Source organism: Lathamus discolor, chromosome 4 (genome assembly GCF_037157495.1).
Source record: "Lathamus discolor isolate bLatDis1 chromosome 4, bLatDis1.hap1, whole genome shotgun sequence".
NCBI classification, from domain to species: domain Eukaryota; kingdom Metazoa; phylum Chordata; class Aves; order Psittaciformes; family Psittacidae; genus Lathamus; species Lathamus discolor.
Genome location: NC_088887.1, coordinates 112,038,129 through 112,054,439, shown reverse-complemented (window position 1 = coordinate 112,054,439; position 16,311 = coordinate 112,038,129). Strand labels below are relative to the sequence as shown.

The window sequence follows — 16,311 nt, the reverse complement described above, 5'->3', positions numbered from 1 at the left end:
ACTTAAACTTAATTGGTGGAGAAAAGTAAACTTGTCGTTAAAATAATGGGAAACTTTCAGTGAGAAAACAGAATTTCAGTTGTTTTTAACAGACTTAAAATTAGACTTGTTCCATTTTGATTCATATAACAATTATTATTTGTTCAACATTAACATAAAGCTAAGACTCCCAGGGCTATTTTTTGAGTCTGTCCTGCACTCAAGTATTGTTTACCTGAAAATTTGTTTGCATTTTAAAAATCCACTTCTTCTTTCTATTACATCTAAGGACATTTTAGTGTACTCTTCCAAGCAACTTCATCAAACAACGTTTCCCGCAATTTTTGATTTCAGTATATGTATTTAGCCTTTGATTTTTTCAACAGCCTTCTGGAAATTAGTCTTATTCTTCTGCAGTCTATGGTTTCTTCTACGCATATATGTTGCAATTATTTTTGCCAATGCAACCTAGCAACACTCAGATCTTATTTTTTTCAATTCCCCCTAACCAGTTCTTTCTCTTTGGATATTGTTATTCGTTTGGAGGAGGTGAGATGCGGGATGGTCAGAAGACTTTTGCATCAGAGTTTGATCGCAATCTGCTCTCTCAGAGCATTGTCAGAACTAATTCACGTATGTCTACCAAGAGCAAATAAACATCCCCCCAGCTATGCTCTCTTACTTGCACTTCAACTGGAGCTGTTTCATACTGCATAAATGGTTAAATATTAATTGAGCTAGAAGCTGACTATAGTCTCAGTTCTTATGAGAGAACTTTTGGCAGAGCAGTTGCTAATAGATGACACAGCTGTAGAGAATGTTTTGCCGTGGTTTTGGGTACCCTCATTGCAGTGGTGTGTGTGGATTAGATGACCTTTCAATCTCCCTTCCAAATCAAATTATTCTATGATTCTCTTGCTTCATGATAATGTTGATTCATCTGCAATATCTGCTGTTCTGAGCAGGAGAGTCATATAAAAACACACTCTACAGAGTTAGACATTTCTACTAGTCAAAATTTAAACAAAGGTGCTGCCTCCAAATGGTTCAAGTATTCCTGAAGCAAATGATTTTGGCTTTAGTCCTGGAGGGTTTTTTAGAAGAATACAGCTTTAGGTATTCTCACCACCAGGAATGCTTCTGAATGTGCTCATCAAGGAAAGGAACACAAGGCCCCAGATACTTCTTACGACAGCATTTGAGAGCGTAATGTGTATCTGCTAAACTGCCTGCTCTCAACAGAAAGAGGAGTGCATGGAAAGGCAGATGGTGCATGTTTAAAACACTTGGCCAATACTCCAATGAAGTCATTCCGACATGCTCTCAGATATGGAGCATTTTAATACCACTGACAACTGACACATCCAGATATATTCTATCTTGCCCTTGAAGATCTTTTTCCCCACACCCCTGAGTAATTAGAATGCTTTGAGAGCTCTAAAGTTCAGCTGATAATGGCATTATCCAATTTTTTTTGTTTGTCTGACTTCCCAGACATACTAGGCTGGGTATGTGCCCACGTATGAGAAGCTGTCAGTGCCCACATGTGCATGAGGGTGATGGGGCCAAAGCAAGTGGCAGAGACACTGGCTGATGCTCTCTAATGTGAGACAAGTTGCACAGCAGTGGAAATACTGAGTTGTGTTTCCTCAAACACTGCCTCACATCCCCTGTTTCTGTTCCTGTGAGGTGAGCACACAGAAATTTGACCAGTCTAGGGAAAGAACACCACCAGAAAAAATATGTTTGGTCACCATTACAGCCTGAAGTATTTTCCATAAGGTTGGTTTATATGAATGCAAGGCAGTGAAATGGGGCTTGCCATTCATCAGAGGTAAGATAGTTTCCCCCTCAAAAAGGTATTATCAGAATCATAATGAAGACAGGATCACTTCCTGAGGAATTCCCCAATGGGAAGAAAAAGTGATGAAACATGATAAAAACGTGAAATGTGGAGCTATTCTCTCATAGACCGTTACTTCATAAACACTAAAAAGGGTTTCCTTGTACAGATCTTTCATGGGTTTAGATAACAGCATGCAGGGGTACTCTGATACCAAAAGTCTCGCTCCTGTAACTGCTGAAATAGCCATTAACAGTGATTAGTGAGAGCCGACACTCTTGGGATCTTGCAATCTGGGCTGAAAATTTCATCACTTTCACCATAAGGCAGCTTGGAGAGGAACTCTGACATTTGGGTTAATGATCATGGCTGATGAAAGTTATTGGTTTGTGAAAGCCATTGGTGAGTGCAAACTTAGATCTGCTGTTCAGCAACATCATCATAACACAGTCCTAAAATCAGTCTTGTTTTAAGACGTAAAACCACAGACATTTTTGTCTTATGTGAATTCCAGGTTGTTCAGGTATCTCAAAAAAAAAAAAAAAAAAAGAAGAAAAATCCTAAACTCCTAAACTATGAATTCTATTTAATTTCGTGTATTTTGTAGTTTCATCCTTATCTGCAAAGCTGCTATATTCTTAGCAAAAAAGATTAAGTTAATTTTTCTTAGTCACAAGGGTGAAATCTTTTTTTTTTTTCAAAATGGTCATCACGTTATTTGAAGAAAACGAACAAGTGTTTTCTCAGCGTTTTTTGAAGATGAACTCATACTACAGATTACCTCATTGGGCCATGTACTTTCATAGATTTCCACCAGAGTTAGTGGGGCTCCAGTCAGTAAGACAGTCTGGGCCAGTAGCATACACTGCAGACTCAGCACCTTGCTTTGATGGTATTACTACTGAGCCTGTTGTGACCACACAGTTTTTCCATGAACAAAATTGTTCAACAGGGCATAAGGTAAACAAAAAAAGTACTTTCTTACAGATGGCCTAATTAAGCCGTGGGACTCATTTTCATCAGACAATGTGAATGCCTCAAGTTTTTTTTGGGAAATGTCACAGTCCAGGGCTGATAAAAATAAGACGCCTAGCTTAGAAAGTCCCAAAGTTTCAGATTGCTCAAATGTGGATGCCAACACTACATCTGCTTTTGTGTTCTGCTCTATTCCTCTGCTGCTAGCTATTGTTGGAGCAGGAGAATTGCTTAGATGGATCTTTGTTTCGACCTGATAAAAGTGTCCTAATGTTTTTACATTTCTTCTTCTTCTTCCTAGACCATTCTAGGAATAGAGCGTGACAGGAGATGCAGAGTGCTATTCAAAGAATAAAAATAAAATTCTGTTTTCCAAGACTTTATCATCCAAGACAAGAGGCAGTTGGAGAGTACAAGGAATCAGTGGCATATAACATCAATCAACAATCATTCCTGCAGCACTTTTACCATTTTAAGGTTTGTCCCCGGCATTAAGGCAAGAAAGGTTTTAAGAAGAGACTTCCGGTGTTTGTTACTCAAAATAATAAAAACTCAAAGTAAATCCCTTTCTCTTTTATGTGAATTTTATTAAACCACCACCATGTTAGTAAAAAGTAAATCCTTTCTCCTCTATATCACCCCTGTGTAGATCTAACAGAAGGTGAGAAGGAAGGGTTGATGTGGCAAAGCCTTCATTGGATTAAGAGATTGCTCTTCCACAGTGCTTGGGGTGTACAAAGAAAATAGGAAAGGAGATAAAATAATCAAAAAAGAAGGTCCTAATGTAACAACTTGGAGACAGAATAAGATATCAAAAAGAATCACAAAGAACTAAAAGGACAAGAACCTGAACACCCTTGAAGCAATACATAAGAGTGGATCCAGATCAGCCATAGATCTCTTTGTCTGCAGCACATGCACTTGTGTCATGTGGTCAGCCCAGGATTGATCTTTTGCACACTTATGGTGTAGCAATCGCTGTCTGGCCTTCTGCAAGGGTCTGTCAAGGCCAGGCTGGGTGGGCTTTTGAGCAGACTGCTCTAGTGAAACGTGTCCCTGCCCGTGTCAGGGGCTTGGAACTAAATGATCTTTAAGGTCCCTTCCAACCCAAACCATTCCATTATTCCATGATTCTATGAAGGGTGCCCTTGCACACTTTCTTTCCCAGAGTGTCTTGTGAGGAGATTTATGTGCCCCCTGGCAATGAACCCTGAGGACGCATCTGTGTGTTGCACAGGGATTAGCCCCTCACTCTGCAACCTCAGCTAGAGTAAGCTGGAGAGACCCATCACCAAGACCCTGTTTTCACTCTTGCTAGTAATATCTCCCATGCTGTAGCATAACAGAAAACATTAAAAACAAAAAGCTAGTGGGACCACCTCGTTGGAGACAGTGGGCTGTGTACACAGTACATGGGCAAGCAGGCTTCCTTCATTATCTTCTCGGACTTGGGGAAGCTGAAAGACCTGTGGGAGGGCAATTCAGAAATACCTTAGCCCTCGGTACTCAAGGATCTCAATCCCACAGCCACAGAGGAAACTCTGCAGGGACTTGATGTACTTGCCACCTGCATGGTCCACATGTAGCTTTCAAACGATGTGTGGACCCCCTCAAGTTTGCAGTAGGTTTGCTAGGCTTAACTGTATATGAACTGTACTTCTACTTCTGGTTTGTCTTTCAGATGCCCTTATTAGTGGCATAGGAATCGTCTCATACGAAGATGCTTCTTGCTTTGCTAGATCAATATGCTACTTTAGCTGTCTTTTATTCCTACTGAAATCAAGTTTATGCCATTTAAAAAGGAAATCTAAATCAGTTCTAGCCACCTACTGAGCTGCCGTATTTCATGCCTAGAAGATTCATCAAGCACCAAGTGATTTTTCAGACAGCTAATGAAACCCACTTGTGTTTGCATCAATTTTGATGGAAAAATCACAACCCTAAACAGTGGAAAATCTAAGTCCCAAGAAAGAAAAGGAACCAAAGCCACCAAAACTATGAGATAGTTTTAAAGGCAAGAAATCCTAACGCACTACTTCTCCTTAGTAAGTTCTCACCCTCTTTTATTTGTGTTCATGTTGCTACTTTTTTTTAGTATCAGTGTGAACTTCCAGGAAGCAGGTTTACACTTACTTTTTCACTTAGCAGGAAAAGAGAAACTGAATAAACCCCATTTTTCTAACTCATTCCTCCAGGTTTACAGCCAGGATATTATGCAGCTTTGTGGTCTCCAAGCAGGAGTGAAATTCAGAGCTAAACCCCACCAGTTCTACCCAAAAAGGCTTTTAGGAGCTATTTCAGCCCTTGTGGGAGGTGCTCTGTGCCATTAAGCAGGATGCTTCAGCAGAACTTCTCTTTGTGCCCAAAAGCTGTCCAAGCCTTCATGCTTCAGTAGTTCAGTTTCTGAAGCTGTCAGTCAATGGGAAGCCACAAAGGGCAGATTATGCAGATATAGCAATTTGATATTTCTTCTTGGTCCTATGGACATTTCTCTCTTGTTCTGTAGAGTCTGTTTTCATTTGGTGTTTTGTGATAAATGGCAGCAGATAGACTGTCATCTGTGATCTCTTAATGATGGCAGAAATCTCTCAGCTCAATGTCTTCCTAGCACAAAGATTTTAAATCTGAATTTAGGCCGCTGTCCTGTTACGAACAGGGCTTTTCACGCATATTAAGATACCTTGAGTGAAATATTTGCATGTATATTGTTAGTTTATTTTAACTTTGTGATTTCGCACAAGTTAAGCAGCAGATAAAGTCCATCTTATTGACTGTGAATTTATCAGTAAATCGATGGATTCTAATTGTTGGGTAGGGTTTATTAGTCATCTTTTCCCCCTGATTTATAGTTTTGAAGGCCAGAAAGGAGTACTGTGTGATTTTGGGGCCTTTCTATAAAGCAGCTCATAACATTTTACCTGTTAATTTGTGTGGATAATTCATGAGAATGTCTGAATCACTCTTTTTTTTCAATGACTTCAAGTAATTAATATCCACTAGAGAATCCTTCAACATCTAGGTAAGCAATCCTCTCTGTTAAAGATGTATATGCCATTTCCACTCTAAATGTGTTAGCTACAGCACCCAGCTATTTAATCTCATTATGGTTATACGGACTAGGCTGAAACCCTTACAAGCCTTTGTTCCCTTTTGCCCATTAAGGTATTTTTAGATAGGGTTTAGTCACTATTTCTTTTTCCCTCTTGATAACTAAGGTTCTTAATTTCTCTCTGTAACGCAGATCAATGTCAAAAAGTCAGGACAGCAGAAATGGCTCTACACTGCAAGGAGTCATTTTCCCCTCAGGTCAAGAAAGGGAGCAGGTCCATGCCATATTAGGTTGCCTAATAGCTGTGCAGGTCAATTTGTTACACAGGGAAGATTAACTGCTGCAAAGTTGCCCTCTGTTCTGGAGGCTCCTATCCAAAAGGATGGGGTAGATCACAAAGGGTGCAAGCAGTAAGGATTCTAAAGATACAGCTGTAGTATTAAGGTTTCCATGTATTATGCCTTTTAATGATGTGAAGGATAAGAAATTATTTTATTGTAGTATCAAAGTACCAGTATTAAGGAAAAGGTAACTTGACAATGTTGTTAGCTTTTCTCTTCACTCTCACATGCAACGGAATGACAAGAACCAGCATCTTAAAGCTGAAGTCATATGCATTCAAACTTAAAATCAGACGTAATTTTCTAGCAATGAAGTTAATTTCCTGTTGGAGAGATTTTGCAGTGAAAAGATAAGTTTTCCATTGCACTGGAGTCTTCAAAATGGGATTAGATATCTTGAAAATAACATACAACTCTTTAATTTGGGTTCTAGGAAAAATATACATGCATGGATTACATATAAAAGAAACCAGATAAAGCATTTAAAACAATAGCTTCTGGTCTCAGAGTTGAGGAGTACAAATAAATTGTTCCATTCCATTTACAAAATAATGGACCCAGTTGGTCTAATTTTTTAAGTAGACAGCAGGAGCACAGCAATAGTGTGGTAGTGCAAGCAGCACCCAAAAGACTGCGAAGTAGTGTGAAAGAAGCAGTGCTTGGACCTGTTAGGCTTTCTTTACTTTATCTTTAATTTAGACTTCAGTGACATTTGAAATAGCTGAATAATAAAAACTGGTTTCAGACTTCAGTGCTTGTGATACCAAATTTGACTGAACTATTTTTTAAAGACAGATACTGTAATTCTTTATAATTTGTTTTCATTTCTCTGACTTTAGATGGTATACTTAAATTCCTTGAGCTCCTCAGTTATGAATCCATACACTTCAACATGTTCAATTTTTCATTAAAAAATTTATTGGTTTAGGAAAGCCACTATAATCTTGATACCTGTGTCCTACCTGAAGTTACTGGTACATGCTCTCAATTCTTTAAGGTTTTGGGTTTTTTTGGATTGGTTTCTTTTTCTCAGTTACATCTCACTGTAGAGATACACAAAGAGCAAGCTGTGAAAAATTCTGCAATGGTTCTAGTAGTTTTACTTCCAAATAAATTATATGAAGTGTTCAGTTGTGTAGTCCTCTGTGTTCAGAACTGATCTATGAAAGCAGTGCAATCATATCTTAATTACTATTTATAAAGAAAAGAGATTTGTTGCCCTATTTCAAGAGTCTAATTCTAGGGACTTAGTAGTAGTCAGTTTGTGTGCCCAAATGCTGCTGAAGTGTAATTTCTTTTCTACAGCTCCATTTTTCTCTCAGGTAGTTTCAGAGACACAGAAGTCCCCAGTGCTTCTTGCTTCTCAGTCACCCCTAAATAGCAATGTACTATGTAAGAAAAAATGTTTTTACGTCTCAGATCCCTAAATTCCATGGCAAGGTGTCTGAAAGCTTTTTAATTTCCTCCTTTTTCCACTCTTTACTCAAAACTATACTGTGGTAATAGGTTCTGTGTCCATTCTGACAGTTAATGTTTCACCCCACTCAGTTTCTTTTGCCCCTTGAAAACCAGACATACTGTGGCAGAATCATCTGTCTGCAAAATGCACCATTGATAACGAGCGCCCAATTTTCAGAATGCTGTGCAGCCTTTTAGACATATCATATCCATTAAAACCAATTCCTGAATAAAAAAAACATCCTCTTACTGTCAGGAAAATTCTTATTGAGTGATTGCTCTGGATGCACCAACCTGCTACACTAACTCTACTATTTGATGCATTAAAATCACCTGTAAATGATAATGCACTCACAGACTATGTTATTTTCCCCTCTCCTTTCTGTCAACACAAAGGTTTCTTATTTAGCTTCATCAGTGCCTTTTAAGACTGCTGCTAATATTTGATATTTTATGATGTTATTTATTGCGCATTATAAAGATATGTATTATATAATATATACATTAAACCCACATATTGATAATAATAACACACACATATATACATAAAAATGTGACCTAACTTAAAAGGCAAAGGTTATCTCTACTTTCTTGTGATTGCTTAAGGGCTTTGAGTGCTTAGTGTGACAAGAGATGTTTGGAGAAACCTTAGTGTTTAGTGCCTCCTGCGTTAGCATTGCAATTTAACAAGTCCAAATGCCAAATCCTACACCTAGGATGGAATAACGCCAGGCACAAGTACAGACTGGGAGAGGAGCAGCTGGAGAGCAGCCCTGCAGAAAGGGATCTGGAGGTGCTGGTCACCTACAGGCTCAACAGGATTCAGCAGTGGGCTTCGGCAGCCAAGAGGGCAAACTGCATCCCGGGGTGCACAAAACACAGTGTGGCCAGCAGGTCAGAAGTGGTGATTATCCTGCTGTATTCAGTGCTGGTGTGGCCCCACTGGGGTATACTGTGTGCAGTTCTGGGCTCCGCAATCGAAGAATGTGAAAGGTCCTTGAAGGTGTCTAGAGGAGGGCAGCAAAGCTGGCGAAAGGGCTGGAAAAAATGTGCTGTGAGGAGCAGCTATACACTTTGGTCTTTAATTTGGAGAAAAGGAGGCTGAGGGGCGACCTCATCGCTCTCTGCAGCTTCCTGAGGGAGGGAAGTGGAGAGAACTCACATATAACTAGGGTGTGAGTTCTGGATTCCCCACTGCAAATTAGAGGTTATAATGAAGGCCAAAAGCATCGAGTCTTATTTTAGGACATAGCAGTAACCTATGACTGAAACCTGCCATTTAAATAACTATTCTAGGAACTGTCATTCTGAATTCAGGAAATCTAGAGTTAAAGTAATATTTAAGTGAAATTCACACATATTCCCAGATGTAAATCTGCCATCAAGGTATACAAACACCTTGGATTTTCTTTTACTGAGAGAAGCAGAAAAAGAAACACAAGTAGTTTTTCTAAAATAACTCCCCAAACAGTTAAAAGTAAGGCAAGGTTGGAGGGGTTGTTCCTTAGCTTTTTTATTAGGCTTTTCCCAGGGGGAACAATTTACTTTTTTGAAAGAATGGAAGAATTTTAAGACTCTGACTTCTGAAACAGCATTGATGCTCAGATACCTCAGCAGAAATAAATGTTAGAGACAGACTTAATGTAACAAAAAAAAAAAAAAAAAACAAAAAAAAAAACTCCAGCCCTCTATCTTGAATTTGTATTGTAAAGGTCAGCTTTTTATTACTGTTCATTCAAAGAAGTTACCATCTTGAGGCAGTGCCCCTGCACTCCTACCTGCCAAATCATTACACTATTTAAAAGAAATTCTGTTGCATGAGACCTGCTGCCTCAATTCATATCAGCTGTACCTCCTCCTCCCCTGCCCTGTGATGTGTTGTTTATGATCTGCTACAATTTCCCCACATCCATCCTGCACCTCTGTTACTTATTGTCTTTCAAAGGCAGCATGGAGGAGCCTGTGAATCTTTTAATCTTCATCCTGCTCCTCTCCAGCATACATCTTATATTATTGGTGCACTGACATACAGGTGAAGGTACACCCCTTGTCTGCAAGGTGGGAACGTACAGACTGACTGTGAAAAGGCCCTCCTTCACCTGCATCCACCCAGATATCCACTGGCCAAATTCTGAAACTCAGAAAGCATTGGAAGTGCAAATGCTGGAAGGACTAAATTTGCACTGTACATTTTGACAGGCATAGATACAAAGCAAAATGAATCTACACATCCAAAAGAATAATCACTAAAATCAGCAGCAAGACTCCCACTGAATTTGGTGAGCCCTCAGTAAAGCCCTTTCTGCTTAACACTGTCATAAAAATAATATCTCCACAAATGCACACAAATAAGATACTTGCATTGCATTGACTTAAAACTGCCTGAGAAATATTTCCTTTTGAATCTCAGTGATGGTTATAATTACACTATACTTTCACGCTGTGTTTATTTCTGGTATGTCAGCATTGCCATGGCAACTCCAAATTACGCCAATATAGATACATGTTTGAGCTAATTCTTTATTAAAGAATTGAAAAAAACAGTCTAGAAAAAAACAGGGCTAGAGAGCACTACATGTGTCACACAAGCAAAATATCATTTGTACAAACCTCAGAACACTTTTCCCTGAAGTTGTAATTAAAGACACAAAATTTTATTTATATTTTTTTATTATTATTTCTTTTATTCCATATTTCTTGTATGATTTAGCTGAAGGAAGCTTCCTAGAAGGAAGCTTATCTGAAGTCAGGTGTATTGCAACAAGACTGGATTTGGTTCATGGAGAACATACCTTTGCCTTTACACTGAGCAATCAAACCTGCCAAGCTTATCTCTTGCAGCCAGACAAAAGGCTGCACTGCCCTTGTTCACGAGGAGGTACAGAGACAAAAGATCTGAACTCAGCACTGATATCTCTCTGGTCTCTGGACTGACTAGACGTGATGTTGTGGACCATCACTGTTCTTAAAAGAGTAGCATCACCTATGAACTTAACACAAAACAAGCTCTGAGTTTGTGCAAAGCTGGACGAAGCAGTGGGCTTAGTCTTGGTTTAGGGTGTTGGGGGCTACTCAACATATTGCTGACATTTCAGACTCTTCACAGAACACAGGAAATAATCTAGACTTCATTATTGTTATTAATAATAGTTATTAATAATTATTAAAAGCTTGCTTTTAATATTGTGCTGTGGAAAGTGAGCACATTGACCTTCAGTCTGATTTTGTAAGAGCTGGCTTTATTTGACTCAATAAAATGACGAAACAGCAAGTAGAGGACTGTAACTGTACAATAAAGTGGCAGGAAAAGTCAGATGTCAGACAGGAACTGTCTAAGCAGAAGAATGAAAGACCATCTTTTAAGTTACTGAAAGAGTCAATGTTAACATTACCATGGAAACCTTAATTCTGCTTTTTCTGTGTGTTAGATTTTATTGGGGTTTTGGTTGGTTTTTCTTTTTTTTAATTATGAACTTAGCCTCCTCATTGTGTCAAATCACTGGGAATTTTGAACCATATCAATTAGTTTGTGGGTTTTGTCTTCTTTGTCTTTGTTCATTTGACTATAATATAACAAAATCTGAGCCTACTCTCCTGAATATCATTTATGCCATGGTCAGGAAAAATGATCTCTCAACAATCATTTAAAGAAAGAGAAGCTCTTAAGAAATGGAAGTGTGGTCACTTTGCTGTACAGCTTTGAATAACATTCTTGCCAAGATGAAACCATATTGATTGGACTGTTTGTAGATAGATGGCTTTGGAGCACCATCTGCATACAGATTGAGGCAGTCTATGATTCTAAGCTATTCAGGCTGATAAATTGTATTAATGACTCTCTGTGCCATTAAGCCATTCTTTGTTCAGCACTGATAGCAGTAGCTGGCTCTGAATGTGATAATTCATAGGAATTATTTCTAATAAACAAGCAACCTAGAATGTATTAAAAACCAAAAAGGAGTTGCTTAAAACAGAATCTCTTGCTCTACGTACTGTTCCACTCCCTCTGACATAGCCTAATGAGAAAAAAGCGGAGAAGATATTTCCATGTCTCAGCCTTCCTGTTCTGTTAGCTTTGCTAGGGAGTGTTAAACATATTAAGCTAAGATGCCTGTTCCTTCTTAACAAATAAGTTGCATACTGTAGGAAAACATGAAATGAAGATAACCAGGACAGTGGGAAACACAGACTGGTTGAGGTCATACACTAGCAATACCTAATCAGTAATCAATTTATCACAAACTGCATCAAACATCAAAACTCGGCATTCACTTTGTGTGATTAAAGTATTTACTACAAAAGGTAGCAGAATTGTTCAATGCCAGATACACAGGGGATCATTGTTTCCATTCAGTTTCCAAAGGCACAACACAATAACTAAGTGGGAAGTCCAGAACTGGCCATTTGCCATCTCCCACTCATGACAACTGTAGGCAGAGGGAATTTAAAACTATAAAATACCTTCTACATGCATTGTGCCATGATAATTTCACACAGCTTTCAAGGGCCATTAAATGATCCTCCATTATGAGGTAAATACTGGTGTTTTGTGCAAACCTCAATAGACAAGACACTATGAGATGGTGGGAAAGGGTCCTTGGTCTGTAGCATCTCTGAACCCTAGAAGTGGATGTTAAAATTTTTCTTTAAGGGCCTTGTTCAAATAACAGTGCAACTTATGATCACTGTGTGCGAGACTGTCTTTTATGAACTTTGTAGAGATAGTGGATTTTCTGACTCTTTCAACCTTGAATGCTTTCTGGCTTCAAACTCCAACCACTAAATAAGGAAAAGACAACATGCCTGTGAAGCTTCTATAGCTTAGGCTCCTGTAGCCTTTTAGCCTAAGTAAACTTAATGCTTCTAAACTTTGCTCTGAACTGTACGCATCCAAGTCAGTAGCACATACTCAGGCTGTTTCTGTTGATCCAATCTAGAAGGCAGTTTAGGACAGTGAGTTGTATCCACATTTGTCATACTTACATTTATTCAGCTAATTCCATTGGAGAAAATGTTGACTGTATTCAGCCTTACCATTTAAATTTGATCTAGCTGAATAATAGTGGATATTATGTGGTTATATGGTTTCATGCTGTAAGGCTATTAAATATAATTTATTAGATTACTATACATTTACAGCAAACTGATTTGAAGCTTACCATTGTAAATTGCACACATTTTTTTCTACAGTGTATTAAATGAGAAGAGCTCCTTTCTTTACATAAGTCTGAATATTATTTTTCTGTTTATCTTCTCTCCCCAGTTTTTAAAAACAAACAAACAGAAAGTCTAAAGAAGAAAAGAGGAAATGTGTTTAACTTCCTTTATCTTTTCCTCCATGCAGGTAGTTTGGGACTTTAAACCAGAGACTGTCATTTCAGCTAGCATTAATCTCATTAAGTAGGTTCTCAAAGGATTGCTTTGTTCTGCAGAACATATTCCGTTTTCTACCTTCATTAGCAAACTGCTAAATATTTTACTTTGTCACAAGACTGGAATATATAAACAGATGCCCCTTCATTTCTGCCTTCATCTCTTCAAAACATATTCTGAGTACCTTCATAGAAATCCTAGATGGATTTCATCAATTCATTACTGACAATTGGCAGGGAAGATAAGAAGAAAGAGAAAAAAAAGGTTGTTTTTAAAAGGAAGAGGTTGCATGAGTATAAATGTTGGATCTTTGGCTGTGGGTCAGGGGGAAGCTAACCAAACTGATAGTTCATCATGGCTGTAGTAATACCAGGGATCTGCAAGTGTTTCTCTGTATCATGCAGAAGGTTTCTCCTCCCACCCGATAGGCTGTTGAATGCTGCATCTTGCACTGTGCTACATTTCCTTGCAATACGTAACATCTCGTGATAAGTTTCAGTACTCCAGGTACAGAGAACAGTAATTAGACATATTTTGCATATGAAAGGAGATGAATTAAAAGCCCAGTCTATATTCTACTTTAAGTTAAGCTTTTTTAGCTAGAAGGGCTTTCTCTTTATTGAAAAACAAAATTTACCACGTATGGTATGATTAATACCAAAGTCTGTGTCTGCTGGAAGGGATTCAATGTCTGACAAAGCACAGTACTTGATTGAGAGGTAGTTCTTCACTGGTGGACCTGGGTTGATGGTCTGCTCCACCTCCCATTTACAGGCAGGACCCACTAACTGCTCCTGGTCAGGTGGCACAGGAAAAAGGGCAGCACAGATAGGATGTGATTTCAAACACAGAATCATTGAGTACAGTACATTAACTAGAAAAAGGGCTTTTTTACATTGTGCAATAGCTCTCCAAATTTTATTTCCTGAGATGCTGCTACAGGGACCTGGAAAATAAAGATAGTGCTTATGTCTTCTTCATAATTTTTTATACCCTGGGTTTCTCATAGCCATATGTCCTTCAAAAGCACATCACTCGCATTATATATGTCTAAGTGCACATTGCCCTTGTTTTGAGATTAGTGTCCACAGCCCTCCATAGGTGACATTTCTAGCAATTAGAAGTCGGAAAAAACAAGGTTCTTTCTTTATGTCTCTCTTCATGCTTAACTAGAAGGTTTCTTAAGCTTTTTCTGGACATCTGAGAAACCGATGTTGTTCCTGCCCACCCAAGCAGGTGTAGTGCATAAGCAGCTTGCCTGACAAAGGGAAGGCTGTGTTGGGCATCATTACTCTGTAAGGGCTGGAAGGCATCACTGTGGGTCCCAAGCACAAACACAGTTAACCACAAAAGATGGGGAGAATGAGCCATGTGAAGCAAATGTTTCTTTTTATTCCTCCATTAAGCAAGCTCTTGGGAAATTCTTTTTGATTGCTTAAGGCTAGCACTTCATTCAAGAAAACCCACTGAGCCTTGTCTTATCAGGTTCATTTTAACTAGCTTTTTGTTTCAACAGTACTCCAAATGCTTTATTATCCATTTTTATTAAGCGTTACAATGAGAAGGTAACACTGATTACGCCTCTCCCATGCTCTGCATATTGGCTTGGTGTTGTAGTGTGCTCATTCTGCCAGCCCTCCTGTAGTAGCTGTGGCTTTGCTAGTGATGGCACTAAGAGTTGGTAACTTTTTCATGTTCTTGCAGTTTGACATCATAGGATCATAGAATACCAGGTTGGGAGGGTCCTCATGTTATTACCAAAAGCTGGAATGACGGTTGTTATAAAGAGGAGATGGACACTGAGGAGATTGATATCTAAGTAGGATTAAAGTTGATTAAGTCTTAGATTACCATCCTAACAACCTCCTCAACAGAGTATTCAAAATATTATGGCCTGAGAATTAAAAAAACCCAGCAGGATTGAATCTCCACTGATTGTTACAGCACTTATGACCTCTGTGATAAAAGATCCCTTTTTGTATGGAGAACCTGCCCTGCAGTCACATCACAACCCCTTACTCTACCAGTTTCAAGGAAATATATATTAAAAAAACAACTTTCAATGGATGTTTTTGATAGCTGAAGTGGTTTTCTGAAGAGTCAGTTTTGACAAGTTTTATTTTTCAATGCTGTATCATTTCTGCTCCCCACTGATGATGTGCAAATCTTCAAAACAAGAGATGGGGATTTCCTACCTGAGCTTAGTCAGGCTTAGTTGGAGCTGGCCTTCTTGGACTGCAGGGAAAAGGATTGCAGGTTTGTCTGCAAAGGCCATACCCACGTGTCTGTGCACTGCAGCCTGTAATGCAGTTCGAAGGAGGGGAAATTTGGTAAAATCTTTCTGAGCAGGAAAATATGTATTTTATAAACTTGAAAAGAATACATGCAAATATGAAACAGGCTGCATGGCTTGCCATACTAGCAGTAGGTGTCAAATATGAAACAGGCTGCACAGCTTGCCATACTAGCAGTAGGTGTCAAAGTTTTTTTGTTAAATCTCATTTTTTCAGAAACAAAAATGATGCTTTCATGGCTACATGATATTTCTCAAAGCAGTCACAAGGAGAGTTTTTTCTGTTTCTGCATTTTCTGTGGCTGCTAATAGAGCTCCCTTTTCTCAGGTATACTCTCATAAATGCTCGGTAAAAAACAGAAAAACACCTTCAAAAAGCTTTTTGATTAGAATTGAATGAACAAGGTGATATAGAATCGTAGAATCAGAGAATAGTTGGAAAGGACCTCAAGATCATCTAGTTCTAACCCCCCTGCCATGGACAGGGACACCTCACACTAAACAATGTCATCCAAGGCTCTGTCCAACCTGGCCTTGAACACCAACAGGGATGCAGCATTCACAACTTCCTCAGCCAACCCATTCCAGTGCCTCACCACCCTAACAGGAAAGAACTTCCTCCTTATATCCAATCTAAACTTCCCCTGTTTAAGTTTTAACCCATTACCCCTTGTCCTGTCACTACAGTCCCTGATGAAGAGTCCCTCCCCAGCATCCCTATAGGCCCCCTTCAGGTACTGGAAGGCTGCTATGAGGTCTCCATGCAGCCTTCTCTTCTCCAGGCTGAACAGCCCCAACTTCCTCAGCCTGTCTTCATACGGGAGGTGCTCCAGTCCCCTGATCATCCTCGTGGCCTCCTCTGGACTTGCTCCAAAAGTTCCATGTCCTTTTTATGTTGAGGACACCAGAACTGCACACAATACTCCAGGTGAGGTCTCACAAGAGCAGAGTAGAGGGGCAGGATCACCTCTTTCGACCTGCTGGTCACGCTCCTTTTGAT

General features: G+C 39.1%; 1 long non-coding RNA gene across 1 annotated transcript in view; it reads right to left on the bottom strand.

The window, feature by feature from the left end:
* Positions 1-16,311, bottom strand: part of LOC136013994 (uncharacterized) — a 39,721-nt gene that overhangs the window by 14,758 nt on the left and 8,652 nt on the right. The gene's annotated exons all lie outside the window — the stretch shown is intronic.